This window comes from Bufo gargarizans, chromosome 7, assembly GCF_014858855.1.
Source record: "Bufo gargarizans isolate SCDJY-AF-19 chromosome 7, ASM1485885v1, whole genome shotgun sequence".
In the NCBI taxonomy this organism is placed as follows: Eukaryota; Metazoa; Chordata; class Amphibia; order Anura; family Bufonidae; genus Bufo; species Bufo gargarizans.
The window spans coordinates 153,218,928-153,240,205 of record NC_058086.1 but is presented as its reverse complement, the minus strand read 5'-3'; the positions used below and the strand labels follow the sequence as shown (position 1 = coordinate 153,240,205).

Genomic DNA, 21,278 nt, shown 5'->3' with positions numbered 1-21,278 from the left:
AAGCAAGGACAGAAACACCAGGGAAGCACTCCGTAGTGCTTCCGTCGGGTTCCGTGCCTCCGTTTAGCACAGCAGCTCCGGATTGCGGACCCATTCAAGTGAATGGGTCCACATCAGTGATGCAGGGAGCACACAGCCGGTGCCCACATATTGCGGACCCGCTGTTTGCGGGCCGCAATACGGCCACAGCCGGGCAATGGCCGTGTGCATGAGGCCTAAGTTTGTGGCTGTAGCATGAAATACTTTTTCAAGGCACTGTAGATCAGTCCAGTAGGTATGAATGAAAGCACAATAGCATTCTGATGTTCTCATATGATGTTAAATAACAATATACAAGAAGGAAAACCCAGGGTTAGGCTACTTTCACACTTGCGTTCAGAGCGGATCCGTCTGGTGTCTGCACAGACGGATCCGCTCTTATAATGCAGACGATGGGATCCGTTCAGAACAGATCCGTCTGCATTATAGTTTAGAAAAAATTCTAAGTGTGAAAGTTGCTCAGACGGATCCGTCCAGACTTTACATTGAAAGTCAATGGGGGACTGATCCGTTTCAAAATTGCACCATATTGTGTCAACTTCAAACGGATCCGTCCCCATTGACTTACATTGTAACTCTGGACGGATCCGTTTGGCTCTGCACGACCAGGCGGACACCCGAACGCTGCAAGCAGCGTTCGGGTGTCGGCCTGCTGATCGGAGCGGAGGCTGAGCGCTGGCAGACTGATGCATTCTGAGCGGATCCGCATCCACTCAGAATGCATTAGGGCTGGACGGAAGCGTTCGGGCCACTTGTGAGAGCCTTCAAACGGAACTCACAAGCGGAGCCCCGAACGCTAGTGTGAAAGTAGCCTAGGTATCCCATGCAATATTTAAGACACTGGTGTGTAATTAATATTAAGGGAAGGGATGTGAATTAGGTTAATGATATGTAATTAAGATGAGTAGTGCCATAAAGAACGGTTAACAGTTGTAAACAGTGGCTCGCCAACGAGCACAGACCATAGGTATGGAGCTCACTCCCAGGGCCACACCCTCAGCCCAAATAAGCAAATGCAATCAAAGGAGAAAACTGGAGGGCACACAAAATATCTGGATAACACAGGGAATATTCAGATGGCGATATAAAACCTTTAACAACTGGTATATAAAAAAATAAAATAAAAAGTGTTAGGTAATGATTGCATCCTAGTACTAAATTATAATGGGATATGGTGCATTGGTCAACACAAGTGGTAGCGTCAGTTAACGAGGTGCTGAGCACTCCATAGGCCTCATGCACACGGACGTTGGGCGGCCGTGGCCGTATTGCGGCCCGCAAAATGGCGGGTCGGCAATCCACGGCCGCCGGCCGTGTGCACCACGCATCACGGATGCGGACCTGTTCACTTAAATGGGTCCACAATTCCGGAGATGTGGAAAGGAGTCACGGAACGGAACACCGGAAGCACTATGGAGTGCTTCCGTGGTGTTTCTGTCCGTTGTTCCACACCGCAAATAAATATGACATGTCATATTTAAGTTGAATGGGTCCGGCCCGCTGCACAGATATAGAGTTTATTGTACTCTCTATATTTGTAGGTGATTTAGGCTATATTTGCCTTATGTAAATAATAGGCTTAGGTTAGGGAACATTGATCCTCACATAATTGAACTTAATGCTCAGCACCTCGTTAACTGAGGGCCGTTTCTAGGGGCGGGCGGGACGGGCGGCCGCCCGGGGCGCTGTCAGAAGCAGGGGGCGCCCGTTGAGGTAAAAATAAAAAAAAAATAAAAAAAAATTTCGTTATGAAGGTAAAGGATCGGGCGGCCGGCCGGCGGCGCCCCTCATGCTGAGCCTCCTGAGCGGCCGGCTCAGTGGTGCGCAGCCTGCCTGCGCTGCAGACTGCTGAGTTGTTAGTGTAGCGTGGCCGAGCTCTGTACAGGAGCATTTGTTTCTTGTACCCGGCCGGACTGAAAGGAAGTGCACACTAAGTGAGCACTTCCTGTCAGCCGGGTACAGGAAACAAAAGCTCCTGTACCGCGGAGCGAACAGAGCTCGGCCACGCTACATTAGAGGTGACATTGACAAGGGGGAGTAGAATGAGACTGAGAGTGACAAGGGAGGGGGGGAGTAGTAGAATGAGAGTGACAAGGGAGGGGGAGTAGTAGAATGAGAGTGACAAGAGGGGGGGGGGAGTAGTAGAATGAGAGTGACAAGGGAGGGGGGGGGAGTAGTAGAATGAGAGTGACAAGGGGGGGGGGGAGTAGTAGAATGAGAGTGACAAGGGAGGGGGGGAGTAGTAGAATGAGAGTGACAAGGGGGGGTGGGGGGAGTAGAATGAGAGTGACAAGGGGGGGGGAGAAGAGAGTGACAAAGGGGGGGGAGAAGAGAGTGACAAAGGGGGGGGGGAGAAGAGTGACAAGGGAGGGGGGGGAGAAGAGTGACAAGGGAGGGGGGGGAGAAGAGAGTGACAAGGGAGGGGGGGGGAGAAGAGAGTGACAAGGGAGGGGGGGAGAAGAGAGTGACAAGGGAGGGGGGGAGAAGAGAGTGACAAGGGAGGGGGGGGGAGAAGAGAGTGACAAGGGAGGGGGGAGAAGAGAGTGACAAGGGAGGGGGGGGAGAAGAGAGTGACAAGGGAGTCCGCAGAGCCAGACTGCAGCCAGAGACCAGATCATCTAATTGTCCTGGCAGTAAGTAGACAATGCAATATGTGTATTATTTAATTGTTTAGTTATTAATACTACATTTTGCGGACCGCACATTGCCGGCACTAAGAGAATATGCCTATTCTTGTCCGTTATTGGGGACAAGAATAGGACATGTACTATTTTTTTTCAGGTTCGGAATTGCGGATCCGGGTCCGCAATTCCGGATCTGATAAGGGGGGGGCGGGGGTGCCAATTTTTATCTTGCCTAGGGCGGCAAAAATCCTTGCACCGGCCCTGGTCAGACTTACTGACGTCACGCGCCTGATCCTCCCACTAGGCGGTGCAGGCGCGTGACATACAGTGACTGAGTGAGCGCCGCACTGCCTGCCTGTTACCGCCCGCCCTGAGCCCCTGAGCAGTGCTGATGCCTGCTGTGAGGCGAGTGATGGTCTGGGGGGGCATTAATTACAATGGGGGGATGGGGGTTATTACAATGGGGGGGGGGGCATTAATTACAATGGGGGGAATTAATTACAATGGGGGGGCCACTGTGGGAGACATGAAAATGGGGGCCACTGTCACTGTGGGGGACATTAAGTTTAATAAGGATCACTATGGACATTATTTAGAATGGAGGCTGCTGTTGGTGTCATTACTCATTATAACTGTATAATGTCTGATAGGCCTAGTCCTGAGCTGAGTTATATTACCCTGCCCATGCCCTGTATAATAATGTACCCATCCCTGATACCCCTTAGTTATATTACCCTGCTGGAGTAATATAACTAAGGGGTATCAGGGTACATTATTATACAGGGCAGGGTAATATAACTCAGGACTAGGCCTATCAGACATTATACAGTTATAATGACATCCACAGCAGCCTCCATTCTAAATAATGTCCATAGTGATCCTTATTAAAAATAATGTCCCCCCACAGGCAGGCAGTGCGGGCGGCGGCGCTCACTCACTGTACCTCACGCACTGCGTGGCGTACAGTGAGTGAGGTCAGCACCGCCGCCCGCACTGCCTGCCTGTCTGTTACCGGGGGGGGGGGGGGGGGAGTTTTTTTGACACTCGCCCTGAGAGAAATTTTACCTAGAAACTGCACTGAACTGACGCTACCACTTGTGTTGACCAATGCACCATATCCCATTATAATTTAGTACTAGGATGCAATCATGACCTAACACTTTTTTTATATATGTTTTTATATATTTTTTTATATACCAGTTGTTTTTTAATAAAAGGTTTTATATCGACATCTGAATATTCCCTGTGTTAGGCTACATGCACACGAACGTTGTTTGTTTCCGTGTCTGTTCCGTGTTTTTTGCGAATAGGATGCGGACCCATTCATCTAAATGGGTCTGCAAAAAACGCGCACCTATTTTTTTCTAGTTTGCGGACAAGGATAGGCATTATTACAATGGATCCGCAAAAAGAACGGATGCCATACGGAACGTCATCAGGTTTTTTTGGGCGGATCCGCAATGTGCATGTAGCCTTATCCAGATATTTTGTGTGCCCTCCTTTTTTCTCCTTTGATTCCATAAAGAACGGTGTAAAAGTGATATGCGCAGTGTAAATAAATATAAGAAGAATAAAAGACTCAGGGGGAGATTTATCAAACTGATGTAAAGTAGAACTGGCTTATTTGCACATAGCAACCAATTAGATTTCACCTTTCATTTTCCAAGGGAGCTGTGAAAAATAAAAGGTGGATGGGCAACTGAGTCAGTTCTGTTTTACACCAGTCTTAATAAATCCCCTTATTGCTCTATTTGTTTCTGCCAGGTTTGAAATGAAAACGTTTGAAAGCAACAAAAATAAATAAAAAGGAAATTGGAAGGTAATTGCTTATATAGTAATTACTGGGAAGAAAGAAGATAAAATAGCAACTCTATAGACTAAAAAATTAATTTAAATTAACTAATAATTATTTAGGTGATTAGGTAGAATCCATAAAATTGCATAAGGTTCACATAGTTCATACAATACAACAATAAACAATATATATTTATATATATCGCCTTGCGATCATAAATTGCATCCTGGTCTCTATAAGGGACACGAAAGGTTCCAGAAAACTATTAATAGAAAATCTTATTGGATTTTTAGATTACAGACCCTTAGGCCCCTTGCAGATGAGCGTTCCTCCCGCAGCGAGTCCGCAACGCAGCTCCCGGCCTGACCCCCCAGCGCTGCCGGGGGTCACATAGCATTATATTGATTTATGATGCTATGAAACCCTTAGGACTCGTTCACACAAACGTGTAAAGCCCGTGCACCAACCGTGGGGCAGGCGCATGGGGATCGCAGACCCATTCACTTGAATGGGTGCGCGATCCTTCCGTTCCGCAAAAAGATAGAACAAGTTCTATCTTTTTGCGGTGTGGAAGCACGGAATGGAACCCTAGAAAGCACTACGTAGTGCTTCCGTAGTGTTCCGTTCCATTCTTCCGTTCCGCATCTCCGGATTTGCGGAACGCAATACGGCAACGGGCATCACGCGTTCGTGTGAACGAGCCCTTACAGTTCTGGAAGGTATTGGATAACAGTGGCATAATGCTGCCAGTGTTATCCAATACATTCCAGAACTGTAAGGCCCCTTTCACACGGGCGAGTATTCCGCGCGGATGAGATGCGTGAGTTGAGCGCATTGCACCCGCACTGAATCCCGACCCATTCATTTCTATGGGGCTGTTCACATGAGCGGTGATTTTCTCGCATCACTTTTGCGTTGCGTGAAAATCGCAGCATGCTCTATTTTGTGCGTTTTTCACGTAATGCAGGCCCCATAGAAGTGAATGGGGTTGAGTGAAAATCGCAAGCATCCGCAAGCAAGTGCGGATGCGGTGCGATTTTCATGCACAGTTGCTAGGAGACGATCAGGATGGAGACCCGATCATTATTATTTTCCCTTATAACATGGTTATAAGGGAAAATAATAGCATTCTGAATACAGAATGCATAGTACAATAGCGCTGGACGGGTTAAAAAAATAAATAAATAATTTAACTCACCTTAATCTACTTGATCGCGCAGCCCGGCTTCTCTTCTGTCTGTCTTCTGTGCTGTGTGGAGAAACAGGACCTGTGGTGATGTCACTCCGGTCATCACATGATCCATCACCATGGTAAAAGATCATGTGATGGATCATGTGATGACCGGAGTGACGTCACCACAGGCCCTGTTCCTCCACACAGCTAAGATGAAGACAGAAGGAGATGCCGGCTTCACGATCAAGTGGACTAAGGTGAGTTAATTATTTATTATTATTTTTTAACCCCTCTAGCGCTATTTTACTATGCATTCTGTAAACAGAATGCTATTATTTTCCCTTATAACCATGTTATGAAGGAAAATAATACAATCTACAGAACACCGATCCCAAGCCCGAACTTCTGTGAAGAAGTTTGGGTTTGGGTACCAAACATGATCGATTTTTCTCACGCGAGTGCAAAACGCATTACAATGTTTTGCCCTCGCGCGGAAAAATTGCGCGTGTTCCTGCAACGCACTCGCACATTTTCCCGCAACACCCGTGTGAAAAAGGCCTAAGGGTTACATAGCATCATAAATCAATATAATGCTATGTGACCCCCGTTAGTGCTGGGAGGTCAGGCCGGGAGCTGCGATGTGGACTCGCAGCGGGAGCAACACTCGTCTGAAAGGGGCCTAACTCCTAACTCTAAATGAAATGACACACAGTATGAATACAAAGTAAATTTATAGTAATTGAATTTTTTGTAGTTTTTTTTATAACATTTATTTTTCATTTTATTAATATATAATTTATTCATATTACACATATTTTTGATACTTTGTTTATACAAAATATTATTTTATATATTTATACTGCATATTGTGTGAACTATGCGAACCTTATGCAATTTTCTGGACTCTCACTTAGGGCTCATGCACTCGGCCGTTGCCCCGCGGTGGCCGTATTGCGGCCCGCATACGGCGGGTCCGCAATACACGGGGCACTGGTCGAATTGGTCCGCAAACCCGGAGATGCAGTACAGAAGCACGGATTGGAACCCCACGGAAGCACTAAGGAGTGCTTCTGTGATGTTTCTGGCCGTGCCACCGCATCGCAAAAAAGTAGTGCATGCAGACCGTCGGATGCGGATCGCGGACCACATTCAAGTAAATGGTTCCACGATCCGCATGCGGCTGCCCCGCGGTCGGTGCCCGTGCATTGCAGACCGCAATTTGCAGTCCGCAGCATGGGCCGGCCACTCATAATTACTGGTAATTTCATTAATTTTGCTTTGTCTATAGAGTTGTTTTTTATCTCCTTTTTACCTAGTACTTACTATATAAATAATTACTTAACAATTTCCTTTTCCTTGCTTTTTTTGATTTTACACCTTTTAGAAATAGAACGCTTTTATATCTTGCATTTTTTTTATTAATTTTATATTTAATTACACAGCACATATCACATTTTACAGCATTCTTTATGACACTCTTCATCTTAACTATACATCATTAAACCAATTCAGATCCGTTCCATCTGATATTAATTACCCACCAGTGTGTTGAATATCGCATGGGATACTTACCCTGTGTATTCATTATGATTTACTGTTATTTAAGGCCTCATGCACAGTATTTTTTCACTGTCGGCAAAACGGGGTTCCGTTGGTCCGTGATCCGTGACCGTTTTTTCGTCCGTGGGTCTTCCTTGATTTTTGGAGGATCCACGGACATAAAAAAAGTTGTTTTGGTGTCCGCCTGGCCGTGCGGAGCAAAACGGATCCGTCCTGAATTACAATACAAGTCAATGGGGACGGATCCGTTTGGCGTTGACACAATATGGTGCAATTGCAAACGGATCCGTCCCCATTGACTTTCAGTGTAAAGTCTGGAGTCCCTTTTATACTATCGGATCGGAGTTTTCTCCAATCCAATGGTATATTTTAACTTGAAGCGTCCCCATCACCATGGGAACGCCTCTATGTTAGAATATACTGTCAGATATGAGTTACATCGTGAAAACTCATATCCGACAGTATATTCGAACACAGAGGCGTTCCCATGGTGATGGGGACGCTTTTAGTTAGAATATACTACAAACTGTGTACATGACTGCCCCCTGCTGCCTGGCAGCACCCGCTCTCTTACAGGGGGCCATGATCAGCACAATTAACCCCTCAGGTGCCGCACCTGAAGGGGTTAATTGTGCGTATCATAGCCCCCTGTAAGAGATCAGGGCTGCCAGGCAGCAGGGGGCAGACCCCCCCCTCCCCAGTTTGAATATCATTGGTGGCCAGTGCGGTTCCCCCTTCCTCCATCTATTGTAATAAGAACATTGGTGGCCAGTGTGTGGCCTCCCCCGGCCCCCCTCCCTCCCTCTATTGTAATAATAACATTGGTGGCCAGTGTGCCCCCCCCCGGCCCCCTCTCCCTCCCTCTATTGTAATAAGAACATTGGTGGCCAGTGTGCGGCCTCCCCTGGCCCCCCCTCCCTCCCTCCCTCTATTGTAATAAGAACATTGGTTGCCAGTGTGCGGCCTTCCCTCTCCCCCCCCCCCCCCCCGATCATTGGTGGCAGCGGAGTTCCGATCTGAGTCCCAGTTTAATCGCTGGGGCTCCGATCGGTAACCATGGCAACCAGGACGCTACTGCAGTCCTGGTTGCCATGGTTACTTAGCAATAGTAGAAGCATCATACTTACCTGCTGACTGCTGCGATGTCTGTGTCCGGTCGGGAGCTCCTCCTACTGGTAAGTGACAGGTCTGTGCGGCGCATTGCTAAATGAACTGTCACTTACCAGTAGGAGGAGCTCCCGGCCGGACACAGACATCTCAGCAGCCAGCAGGTAAGTATGATGCTTCTACTATTGCTAAGTAACCATGGCAACCAGGACTGCAGTAGTGTCCTGGTTGCCATGGTTAACGATCGGAGCCCCAGCGATTAAACTGGGACTCCGATCGGAACTCCGCTGCCACCAATGATCGGGGGGGGGGGGAGAGGGGGGCCGCACACTGGCCACCAATGTTATTAATGCAATAGAGGGAGGGGAGGCCGCACACTGTGCCACCAACGTATTAATACAATAGAGGGAGAAAGGGGGTGGGCGGGGGGCGCACACTGTGCCACCAATATTATTACAATAGAGGGAGGAAGGGGGGGGCGCACACTGTGCCACCAATATTATTACAATAGAGGGAGGGAGGGGGGGCGCACACTGTGCCACCAATGTTATTAATACAGTAGAGGGAGGGAGGGGGGGCCGCACTGGCCACCAATGAAATTTAAACTGGGGAGGGAGGGGGGTCTGCCCCCTGCTGCCTGGCAGCCCCGTATCTTTTACAGGGGGCTATGATACGCACAATTAACCCCTTCAGGTGTGGCACCTGAGGGGTTAATTGTACGGATCACAGCCCCCTGTAACAGATCGGGTGCTGCCAGGCAGCAGGGGGCAGTCATGTACACAGTTCGTAGTATATTCTAACTAGAAGCGTCCCCATCACTATGGGAACGCCTCTGTGTTAGAATATACTGTCGGATCTGAGTTTTCACAAAGTGAAAACTCAGCTCTGAAAAAGCTTTTATGCAGACGGATCTTCGGATCCGTCTGTATGAAAGTAACCTACGGACACGGATCACGGACACGGATGCCAATCTTGTGTGCATCCGTGTTCTTTCACGGACCCATTGACTTGAATGGGTCTGTGAACCGTTGGCCGTCAAAAAAATAGGACAGGTCATATTTTTTTGACGGACAGGATACACGGATCACGGTCTCGGCTGCAAAATGGTGCATTTTCCGATTTTTCCACTGACCCATTGAAAGTCAATGGGTCCACGAAAAAAAACGGAAAATGCCACAACGGCCACGGATGCACACAACGGTCGTGTGCATGAGGCCTAACTGGTATGAGGATGCCAGGATACTATTGTGCCTGAGGAAGTTAGCAATATGCTTATGAAACGTGTAGCACTGTTCACTAGGGTCAGACTGGCTAAGTATAGTGGCCCTGGAAAAAAACTATGAGTGGCCCCATGTTGCAGGCAAATCCAAATTGACAGAAGGCGAGGCACTCAAGTAGGCAGGGACAGCAGAAGCAGACAGGGGACAGCAATACCTTACTTTTTAGGGTACTTTCATACTTGGTTACTTGGCCTAGGGGTGCGCCCCATCCTGGCCACTTCGCCTGGTTCTAACAGGTATGAGGTCACCCGTTTCCTCTGCACTTTCAAATTTTCGCCTGTTAGTTTATTTGCAGGGTTTTTCCTATACAGGTAAGTTCGCACTGACTCCGTCTGTGTACCTGTCAGATCTATGTTCACGCTTTTAATTTGTCCCTTCGTCTGTCCGGCTAGGTCAGGTTCCACTAAGCCGTGTTACGGGTTCTTATTCCGGTACGTGTTTCTCTGTCGTGCATCACTTCGAATACCATTCCGTCATCATCCTCTAGTTTTTTTTTTTCCTCTTTATTTGTCATGCCTTTTGTTTTCTAACAACGCTGCCATGTCTCGAGCTTCGGATATGGAGGACAGCCTGTCCGTCTCCGGCTCGGTCATGTCAGGCCAGGCGGGTCCATCATCCCTTCGGAGCTGGACCATACCAAAGCTATTGGCAGAGCTGAACCGGAGAGGCATCCCGCACCCGGCCACCGCAAGGAAGGCAGAGCTGTACAAGCTTCTCATGACCAGCCCCAGCACTTCGGCAGTGCAGCAGGAGGCGTCCTCCATTCAGTTGTCACTGGTACAGCTACAATCAACCCTAAACTCCTTGGTCGACTCGGTAGCAGACATCCGGGCAAGGGTATCGGAGCTGGAATCCCGGCCACCCATGGCACCCCCGGCACCCTTCACGCTGATTGCACCATCTACATTGGGTTGGCTGGCTCCAGGTACGCCAAGGCCCATTCCCTAGGTGTCCCCCTCACACTTCATTCCCGACAACCTCAAAAGAGACATTCTGGCAGGGAAGGATGTCAACCTGGCGTCGATCCTCATTGCCGCTCAAGACGTACCCGAGAACAGGGTCATCAACTGTGGGGATGTGTCTGTGGTCCTCCGGGCCAAGGACTCGCGGCTTAACCGCAAGTTGACAACCCCTGAGTTTGTCTTGGCTTTCAGCCTCTTCAGAGACATCATCTGCACCGCACAGCCGGAGAGGAGAGAAGAGCTGGACAGCTACTTGTACCTGGTCACTGACCTGGGTCACAAGTATGGTGGTTCGGCCTCCTACGACTACCATAGTTCCTTCTCGGCTAAGGCGGCGGCAGCATTGGCCCAAAATTCAGTATGTCACCAGCTGGTCTTTGATTGACATGGAGCTCTTCTGTCGTCACTTCGCTGGCCTCAGGGCACCCAACTGTGCGACATGTCAATCAATTTTCCACTCTTCTGAATGGTGCCCAAATAGCGCCCACCCTTAATTCCCTGATTCCCTCGGAGGAATTTGCCATGCGTTACTCCTCAGTGGACGACGCAATTCAGGCCATCCTGTTGCATGGTAGGGGCGCTTGGTTGGCAAAGTTTGACATCGCCGATGCGTTTAAGCTCCTTCCCATCCAACCTCAGTTGTGGCAGTTCTACAGCATCGAGTGGGCCGGGCAGTATTTTTTCGCCAACAGACTCACGTTTGGATCCAAGAGTAGCCCCTGGTTATTCGACCAACTGGCCAAGGAGCTACATTGGATCTTGATCCATCACGGGGGTCTCTGGTCAGTCATCCACTACCTCGATGACTTTCTAGACGTGGAGGACCCGCAGGGCGGGTCTGGCATTCTCACCATCCTCCTGGAAATATTCGCCAGTCTGGCTGTTCCGGTCGCGGAGTCCAAGACTGAGGGTCCCGCCACGAGGGTCTCGTTCCTGGGCATCATCCTGGATTCGGTTCTATTGCAGGCCAGCCTCCCGGAAGAGAAACTCGCTCAGTGTCGGGAGGTAATTTCCCAGGCGGCTTCCTCGGGGTGCCTCACTAGGATCATGCCCCAGGGGAGGACTTTCGTGTCGAGGCTGCTCCAGCTTCTTCCCTCAGCGCTCGAGAAGGACAGCGTCATCCGGTTGGACGGCCAGGCCATGGCAGACCTGGCCATGTGGGAATTGTTCCTGTCCCGATGGAACGGCGTCTCCTTTTTTGTGTCTCCTTGGTCTCCCTCCTGCCCGACAATTTTTTCGGACGCCGCTGCATCCTGCGGTTACGCGGCCATTTGGGGTCCCTGTTGGCTAGCGGACCGTTGGCCCACTTCAATCCTAGAGGAGGCCGAGTCCATCCGCACCTCCTCCCTGTTGGAGTTGTACCCCATCGTTGCAGCGGCCCAGGCATGGGGTCACCTCTGGGCTAACTTGCCAGTGATGTTCGAGACAGACAACCAGGCCTTGGTCGACATCTTAGCCAAGGGCAGGGCCAAGTCCCCCAAAATCATGGCACTATTGCGCCAGCTAGTTTGGCTGGCCCTGTCACACAACTTTCATGTGCATTGTAGCCACATTCCGGGTCAGCAAAATGTGGCAGCTGACGCTCTATCCCGGTTTAATTTCACTCTTTCTTCAGGTCATGCCGGAGGCCGAGCCGCTCAGATATCCCACCCCGGCTTTCAGTTCCCTGACAATGGACTAGGTATTCTCGTCTCTTCGGCAAGAGACCTGGCGCAGCAGTCCCTCGCCCCCAATACGGCCAGGAACTATCTTTCAGGTCTAATAACCTTCCAGGAGTTTTCGCGTCTGCACCCGCAGGGTGGCCTGGCAGACATTCCTTACATCATGGCCTTCATTGCCCATTGTCACCACCAGTTACATCTCTCCTACAATACCATTAAGTTGTACCTGGCGGGCGTCCAACACCACACCATGCTCCGCAACCCGGGGGCGGCTCAATTTTTTCTGCGCACGCGATTAGGGCCACCTTGGAGGGGTCCAGAAGGATAGGCCCAATCCCCCATCCCGTAGACAGGGCGTCACTGGGGAGATGTTCCGGAAATTGTCTTCAGCCCTGGATGGTGCTCCTTTTGGGCCCTTTTCCAGCTTGGTCTTTAAAGCAGCCATGTATTTGGGCTTTTACGGCTTCCTTAGGCCAGGCGAGTTCACTTGCAGTGCGGCAGGACGGTGCAGTCTGCACAGAGAACAGCCGGTGTGGAATCAAGAATTACACGCTGAAGTTAATTTTCACCAAGACTAGCCAAACAGGTCCCCCGGTGGAGGCTCAGTTTTTCCCGACTGGTAATAGATGGTGCCCGGTACAGGTGTTTGGCCAGCTCATGGTCGCCCTCCAGGATGCTCCCCCTCACAGCCCTCTACTACCACATCTTGATGGCGCTCTCACCGCGGCGCAGTTCATCAGCCACATCCGCACGGTTGCTGCTGGCTTGGGGGTTGACCCCGGCGCTATATCCGGCCATTCCTTCTGCATTGGAGCGGCTTCCATGGCTTCCCGGCATGGGGTCCCCGCCCATGTCATCCGAAAGATGGGAAGGTGGCATTCGTCTTGCTTCACTAGATACATACCTAACCCCCAGGTGGAGATTTTGCAGGCGTTTCAGTCATTGGTATTATAAGGTAATAAAGTCTTGTAACTTAACTAGCTTGGTTTCCTTTTTGCCCCCTTTTAGGCTGCTCTCGTACCCGGCTCCAGGCACACACCAGCCGGTTTAGGTTCTAGGCAGGCGCACTGCCCAAGTTCGTATTTTAGCCTCGACCACAAGTTGGTAAGGCTGAAGTTCAGCCTGCATTTGTAGGAGGGGCTTGAGCCTTTATAAACCCCTCTTCCCTCACCTTAGTAGGCTTTCCGGTTCATGGACCCACCCACCCATTCCCTTCATTCCAAGGGTCCTCCTTTAGGGCAGCCCCCTTTTAGGCTGCTCTCGTACCCGGTTCCAGGCACACACCAGCTGGTTTAGGTTCTAGGCAGGCGCACTGCCCAAGTTCGTATTTTAGCTACGACCACAAATAAATTTTAGAAGCACACATGTTACACAGCAGATGTGGCCCTGGTAAGGTCACTGTCAGAAGCGGGCACCGTCTATGGAAAAATTTGATTGTATGTCACAGATACATTTTTGAAGCGAACACGTTACACAGCAGATGTGGCCCTGGTAAGGTCACGGTCAGAAGAGGACACCGTCTATGGAAAAATTAAACTGTATGTCACAGAATTTTTTTTGAAGCACACACGTTACATTGCACATATGGCCATGGTAAGGTCACTCAGAAGTGGACACCGTCTAGGGAAAAATGCAAATGCATGTTACAGATTAATTTTAGAAACGCACACGTTAGACATCAGATGTGGCCCTGGTAAGGTCACTGTCAGAAGCGCACACCGTCTACAGAAAAATGAAATTGTATGTCACAGAAAAAAAAGCGCACGCGTTACACTGCAGATGTGGCCTTGCTAAGGTCACTCAAAACCGGACACCGTCTAGGGAAAAATTAAATTATATGTCACAGATAAATTTTAGAAGCGCACATGTTACACTGCAGATGTGGCCCTGGTAAGGTCACTGTCAGAAGCCAACACCGTCTATTGAAAAATGTAATTGTATGTCACAGATACATTTTTGAAGCGCACACGTTACACTGCAGATGTGGCCCTGGTAAGGTCACTATCAGAAACGGACACCATCTACCCAAAAAGTACACTGGATGTCACTGATATTTTAGGGATGCACAAACTTTAAACAGGAGATGTGGCGCGGATAATTTAACCGTCCGCAGCGGACACCGTCTACGGAAAAAGTGCACTAGTTGTCACTGATATTTTAGGGATGCGCACACTTTACACAGGAGTAGAGATGGCCTTGCGGTTCGCCCGGCGGTGATTTCGCGGCGAACTTTGCTCGTTCGCTGTTCGCCGGACGGGCGAACATATGGCGGTATTCGCGCCCAACATAATTTTTTTACATTGTGAAGAACTTTGACCCATGACACATCCATCAGGTGGTACAGGACAGTCAATTGAGACGTTTCAGAACATGGACATACCCCCTACCGTATAAATAAACCTGATCTGGCCACCATTTTACATTCAGTCTTTTGCCAGTGTAGGGAGAGGTTGCTGTGTGGAGCAGATACAGACTGTTGGATCACAAATCGCTAGCTAATAGGGCCACAAAAGTCCTTTTAAAGACTGGTATAGGTGTGCTATCGATAGGTGTGATACACTGAGGGGTGTAATATACTTATAATATACTTTCTAACATAGAAAGTATATTATAGTGCAATTCTATTGTGCAGCAGTTGTGTGTGGTTCTGCTGCGATACTGCAGCCACACAGAGTGCCAAACGCTATTGGAGCAAATAATTTCTACTGGTGTGATTTACCAGTTGCCCCCCCCCCCCCCCCCCCCCCCAAAAAAAAAAAAAAAAACTGATTGAGGCAGGGGTGTTTTATACCAATAATATACCGTCTTTTTCGCCCTATAAGACGCACCGGCCCATAAGACGCACCTAGGTTTTTGAGGAGGAAAATAAGAAAAACAAATTTTTTAACCAAAAGGTGTGCTTTTGGTGGGTTTGAACTAATGGCGATCTGTGCATTACACTATTATGGGGGATCTGTGGATGATGCACTGTTATGGGGTGGGGGATTTGTGGATGGCACTGTTATGTGGGGGATCTGTGTTTGGCACTGTTATGGGGGGGAGCTGTGGATGGCATTATGATGGGGGGGTCTGTGAATGGCATTATGATGGTGGGGGGGATCTGTGGATGGCATTATGATGGTGGGGGGATCTGTGGATGGCATTATGATGGTGGGGGGGATCTGTGGATGGCATTATGATGGTGGGGGGATCTGTGGATGGCATTATGATGGTGGGGGGATCTGTGGATGGCATTATGATGGTGGGGGGGATCTGTGGATGGCATTATGATGGTGGGGGGGATCTGTGGATGGCACTGTTATGGGGTAGTGGATCTGTGGATGACACTGCTATATGTGTCATCCACAGATCCCCCCATAACAGTCCCATCCACAGATCCCCCCACCATCATAATGCCATCCACAGATCCCCCCCAACATCATAATGCCATCCACAGATCCCCCTATCATAATACCATCCACAGACCCCCCCCCCCCCATCATTATCCCATCCATAGATCCCTAAGGAGGGGCTGTAGTAGGCGGAGCAGGTACGTGACCTCAGTGAGTTATGGCCGTCTGCAGCCCGGCCTGCCTGCTAGCGCTTACTACAGGAGACGGAGTGTGACATGTACCGGTAAGTATGATACAGATGGGGAGCAGGGGGAGCGCAATTTAGATATTATGATTAACACTAGGTATAATACAGTACATACTCAGCAGCGGGCCAGAGTACAGTGCCTGCACTGCCCGCCGCTCTCCCCGCCTACTACAGACCCTCCTCACTAATACATCGCAGACTGGGGTGTAAATTGCCAGCATTCGCCCCATAAGACGCAGGGGCACTTTTCCCCCCTTTTATGGGGAAAAAGTGCATCTTATGGGGCAGAAAATACGGTACTTTCTATATAGTGCATTTAGGTAGTGCAGAATTTTTTTGCGTTTTTGCTGCGTTACCGCATCTACACAGAGTGAAAAACACTATTTGAAGAAATAATTTCTACTGGTGTGATTTACCAGTTGCCCCCCCAAAAAAAATGATTTAGGCAGGGGTGTGATATACCTTCTTCCACAAATACTGCTCTTCTATAGGGACTTTTGTCACAGGGTCATTTTGAAAATGACAGGCAGAGGAAGAGTCAGGCCATTCCGCAAGGGTGGTAGGAGTCGGACAGGTGCACCAGGCCGCAGCCTAAGTGGGAAGTCGCAGAAGGTGCGTGCGATTACGTCAAAGGACGCACCAGACTTGGTTAAGTGGCTCACTCAGCCTTCCGCTTCTGCACCCTCCTCATCCTTTCTATCTGCACCCTCTCCTCCTCGGCCAAGAGCCACACCGGTCCTGCACTCCTTTCAGCTTTGCGTTCACAGGCCGATCAGTGGCTAACCCCACTCAATTTGACAGTTGGTAAAGTGGTGTGTGACAACAGTGCCAAGCTGCTGAGCGCGCTGAAACAGGGCAAAATGACACACGTGCCGTGCGTGGCACACGTCCTGAACTTAGTCGTGCAGCAATTCGTTGCCAAATACCCCGGGGTCCAGGACGTCTTGCGGCAGGCCATTTTAGAAGATCTTACACGGCCATGGCTCACCTTGCTGACATTCAGCGGTGACACCACCCGTCCGTTAGACGTCTGATTTGTGACTTCCCGACGCGATGGAACTCCACCTTGTATATGCTCGATAGGCTGCTCCAGTAGAAATGTGCTGTTAACGAATACCTGTACGAACTCTGTGGCAGGACAGGTTCTGGGGAGATTGTTTTTTTTTTCACCGTGCCAGTGGCTGCTCATGCGCGACGCATGCAGACTTCTGCTGCCATTTGATGAGATCACCAAACTGGTCAGTCGCAGCCAGGGCGCCATCAGTGACATTGTACCTTACGCCTTCTTTTTGGAGCGTGCATTGCGTCGTGTCATTGATCAAGCAGAAGCAGGAAGATGAGAAAGTCGCAATTCTGAATGAATTCCCAGAGGGGGGCTACTCCATCTGAGACAAGTCTACAACAGGAGTCTGAAGAGGAGTCAGAGGAGGATGGTGCCGGGGCGGAGGAGGAGCAAGAAGAGCATGCTTTAAACGTTTCTGGGATCCCTGGTGTTGTCCGTGGCTGGGGGGAGGAAAATGAGGACGACATTATCCTGGATGATGAGCAGGAGCCAGGCTACTCCACCACTTCCAGTTTAGTGCAAATTGGGGCCTTCATGCTCCAGTGTTTGAAGAGGGACCACCGTATAAAAAGCATAAAGGACAAGAACAAGTACTGGGTGGCAACGTACTTAGACCCCCAGTACAAACACAAAATGGTGAAAATGTTACCACCATCACAGAGGGCTGTCAGAATGCAGCACTTCCAGGCCTTGCTTCGAGAAATGCTGCATTCTGCTTTTGCGGGCGCTGGCAGAGAAATTTCCATTCACAGAGAAACTGTTGCGGGTACTAATCCTTCCACGCATGCAAGAAGAGGGCGGTTTGAAGATGTGTTGGTGACTTTGGATATGAGATCATTCTTGCAACCAACCCATCGACAGCCGTCCTCCGGATCCAGCCTCAGGGAACGACTGGACCGACAGGTCTCAGACTACATCGGGTTAACGGGCGATGTGGACGCTTTGAGAAGCGATGAAACCCTGGACTACTGGGGTGTGCAGGCTTGATCTGTGGCCAGAGCTGGCACAATTTGCCATGGAACTGTTGGCTTGCCCCTCGTCCAGTGTCCTGTCTGAAAGGACGTTCAGCGTAGCAGGGGGGGATCGTGACCGATAAGAGCACTCGCCTAGCTCACGACAGTGTGGACTACCTCAAATTTCTAAAAATGAACGAGGCATGGATCTCGGAGGAATTCAACACATGTGACGAGTCAACCACGTTTGATTGAATTTCCTCATGACAGCGCACAAATATCCGCCACCTCCCAGAACAAATCATGGACCCTGTCTTAGAAATTTTCAGCGGCATAAAAGGCATTTTATGTCCGTTGAATGCCTAATTTTTGGGGCCTGTACTGGCCGACAGTTACATATTTATCCTGTGACCGCCTAATGTACCTCCAGCCACAGAATCAAAAGTTTTTTGCTGTCAGGTGAATGCCTATTGCGTAATTTTTTGGGCCTGTACTGGCCGACAGTTACATTTTTTATCTCTAGCCACATAATCACACCCTTGTCTCACTCCTATGCCTCTCATTATGGTGGCGTATGAACCACATTCAACATAAAGACCTAATGTCACAGGGTCATGTGACTGTGCGCCCCACCCTGTACTTCGCTCCTCACCCCGTACTGTGCCCTCTTATACCCTGCATTGTGCCCTCTTACCACACCCTGTGCAGTGCCCCTAGTCATTCCCTGTACTGTGCCCTCTTATACTCCTTTATCCTGTCACGGTATGGCAGTGTTATCCGGTTACTGTGCAGAAGTGTTATCCGGTCACTGCATGACGGTGTTATCTGGTTACTGTACAGAGGTGTTATCCGGTCAATATATGGCGGTGGTATCCAATATCTGGATGGCCATAACTGTATCCCTTTCCCTGCCCACGCCATCCTTTTTTAGATCTGGCATGGGCGGGAAAAATATGCAGATTACGGTGCTAAGGACCTTTGCACCACAATCTGTGTCAGAAATACGCCTAACATAGACGTATTTCTATATAATAAATGACCACCTAATTGTATTATTATTCGGGTGTAGGGCTAATATCTTTATATTATATAGATTCTAGTGTATTATACTGTGCCCTGTATTTCCCAGTAGAAAATGGTCCTTGGGAAACACAGTCCTCATCCCTGACCACCAGGACCAGGTAGCGCTCTGTCAGTACATGGCGGCCTCCCCTCTCTGCCACGCTGCTCCGCTGTGTACTGGTGCTTATTCTGACACTAGGTCTGGGTTCACATCCTATTTTTGCCATCCATTTAATGTATACCAAAAATGTATGCGTTAACAGATGCCTCAGACTGATGCCGTACAGTGGCGTCCGTTCACCATACAGTTCCATGGTAGAAAAATAATTTACATTTAAAAACATACGCTTTTTTTTTATGGACATTTGTATACATGAAACCGATAGGAAATAAAAAAATTCTAGGCTCCAGCAGGGCACATTTTTGAGAGTTTCCATTTAAGACACATAAAAATGGCCCCTGATTAAAATACATATTTTTTGTGGGAATTTTTGCCGATGATCCCCCTCTGGTATATCACTGTCCATATTGTGGGACTATTTGTGCACTTCTAGTAAGTGTTTGCTGGCTGCAAATATGAGCTGAAGGTTTTTTAGGTTCACCGGGCATTAAAGTGAATGGGGCCCGCTGCGAACTTGCGAACATTTGAACATCACTACACAGGAGATGTGGCATGGATAATTTAACTGTCCGCAGCGGACACCGTCTACAGAAAAAGTACACTGAATGTCACTGATATTTTAGGGATGCGCACACTTTATACATGAGATGTGACGTGAATAATTAAACTGTCTGCAGCAGACTATTACACGGTATTTATCGCAGGATGCGCTAAAAATACATATTGCTGCCGTCACACACAATAGTCCTTAAAAGGACTTTTGGGTCTCGGAAAAGTTTTTTATATAAAAATCTTCCTATTACACTCCCTACACTGTCTGTCCCTTCCTATGCACAGCTCTCCTTAAGACTGAGCAATTTAGCGCAGGTTGCGCTACAAACATACATTGCTGCTGTCACACACAATATTCCTTATAAGGAATTTTGGGTCTCTGAAATGTTTTTGGACAAAAAAAATATTCAATTACACTCCCTACACTCTCTGTCCCTTCCTCAGCACAGCTTTCCCTGACTATGAATGAGACGAACATGCGTCATCGGGTGCTATATAGCACCTGAGGACGCGTTCCAGACAGCCAATCACTGTAATGGCAGTAGCCAACATGGCTACTGGCATTACAGTGAGGCCAGTACTTACCTGCATGTTTATTGGCTGCATAGAAGCCAAGAAACGTGCGGGGAGGAGACTCGAGCATGGCGCTAGAGCACATGCAGTATTCGGCCGAGTACCGCCATGTGCCGAGCATTGAGATGTTCGAGCCGAACAGGTGTACAGCCAAGCATGCTCGATCATCACTACAGTCCACCCCTGCTGTTCACTTTATTGTTTTAAACCTAATAAAATCCTGGAGTCTAGTGTCCCTCAATCTGCTTTTTGTCTTCCCCAACATATATCGCTAAATTTAAAAAGCTGTGGCTCTTGGAAATCAGGGAGGAAAAAAAACAAAAATGCAAAAAGGAAAATTGGCTGTGTCCTTAAGGAGTTAATACAAACTATATGATAGGAGCAATTAGTCAATTTACCCAGCTGTGCTCCATATTTGCCTACTTATGATATACCAAGGGCGCACATTTTCAGTCATGTGCCCAGCCCCTAATCTATAGGCTGCACCCTAAAAAAATAATACCACTTTGTGTGCACTGTACCTATGCATACATGTACCCCTGTATCTTCATAGTTACATACTGTTACAAAGTCTATGTAGCATCTGACCCTGCACGTGTTGTTCTTGGTCCCTCTGCCTCCTCTTCTAGTGTCTGTAAGGTGCAGGGTAGGACTGGCCCACCATAGTGCCAGAGGATCCACCGGTGGGCCCAAGCTCTGACAATAATAGACCCCTAAAAGTACAGTGCCCTTAGGGTCCTATAGACTCAGAGGGTGGGCCCTCAGAATCATTTCCTCTGGTAGACCCAAGGGACTTCCGTCCGATGCTGGTAGGGTGGTATGAAGAATGTACAGAGGGAGTGGAGGTACACATGGCTTATACTCCACCCAAGTGCTGTATACACATAGTATAGAATATCAAACATGTGTTACTATTGTTAAAGAGTTAAGCATTTTTCACACGAGCGAGAATTCCACGCGGGTGCAATGCGTGATGCGAACGCATTGCGCCCGCACGGAATCTGGACCCATTCATTTAAATGGGTCTGTGTACATAAGCGGTGGTTTTCACGCATCACCTTTGCGTTGTGTGAAAATCGCAGCATGTTCTATATTCTGCGATTTTCACGCAACGCTGGCCCCATAGAAGTGAATGGGGCTGCGTGAAAATTGCATTGCATCCGCAAGCAAGTG

General features: G+C 48.9%; 1 protein-coding gene across 1 annotated transcript in view; it reads right to left on the bottom strand.

Annotated features, from left to right (window-relative positions):
• The window catches only part of LOC122943630 (calcium-activated chloride channel regulator 4A-like), a 307,666-nt gene that overhangs the window by 266,059 nt on the left and 20,329 nt on the right, over positions 1-21,278 (bottom strand). The window lies entirely within an intron of this gene.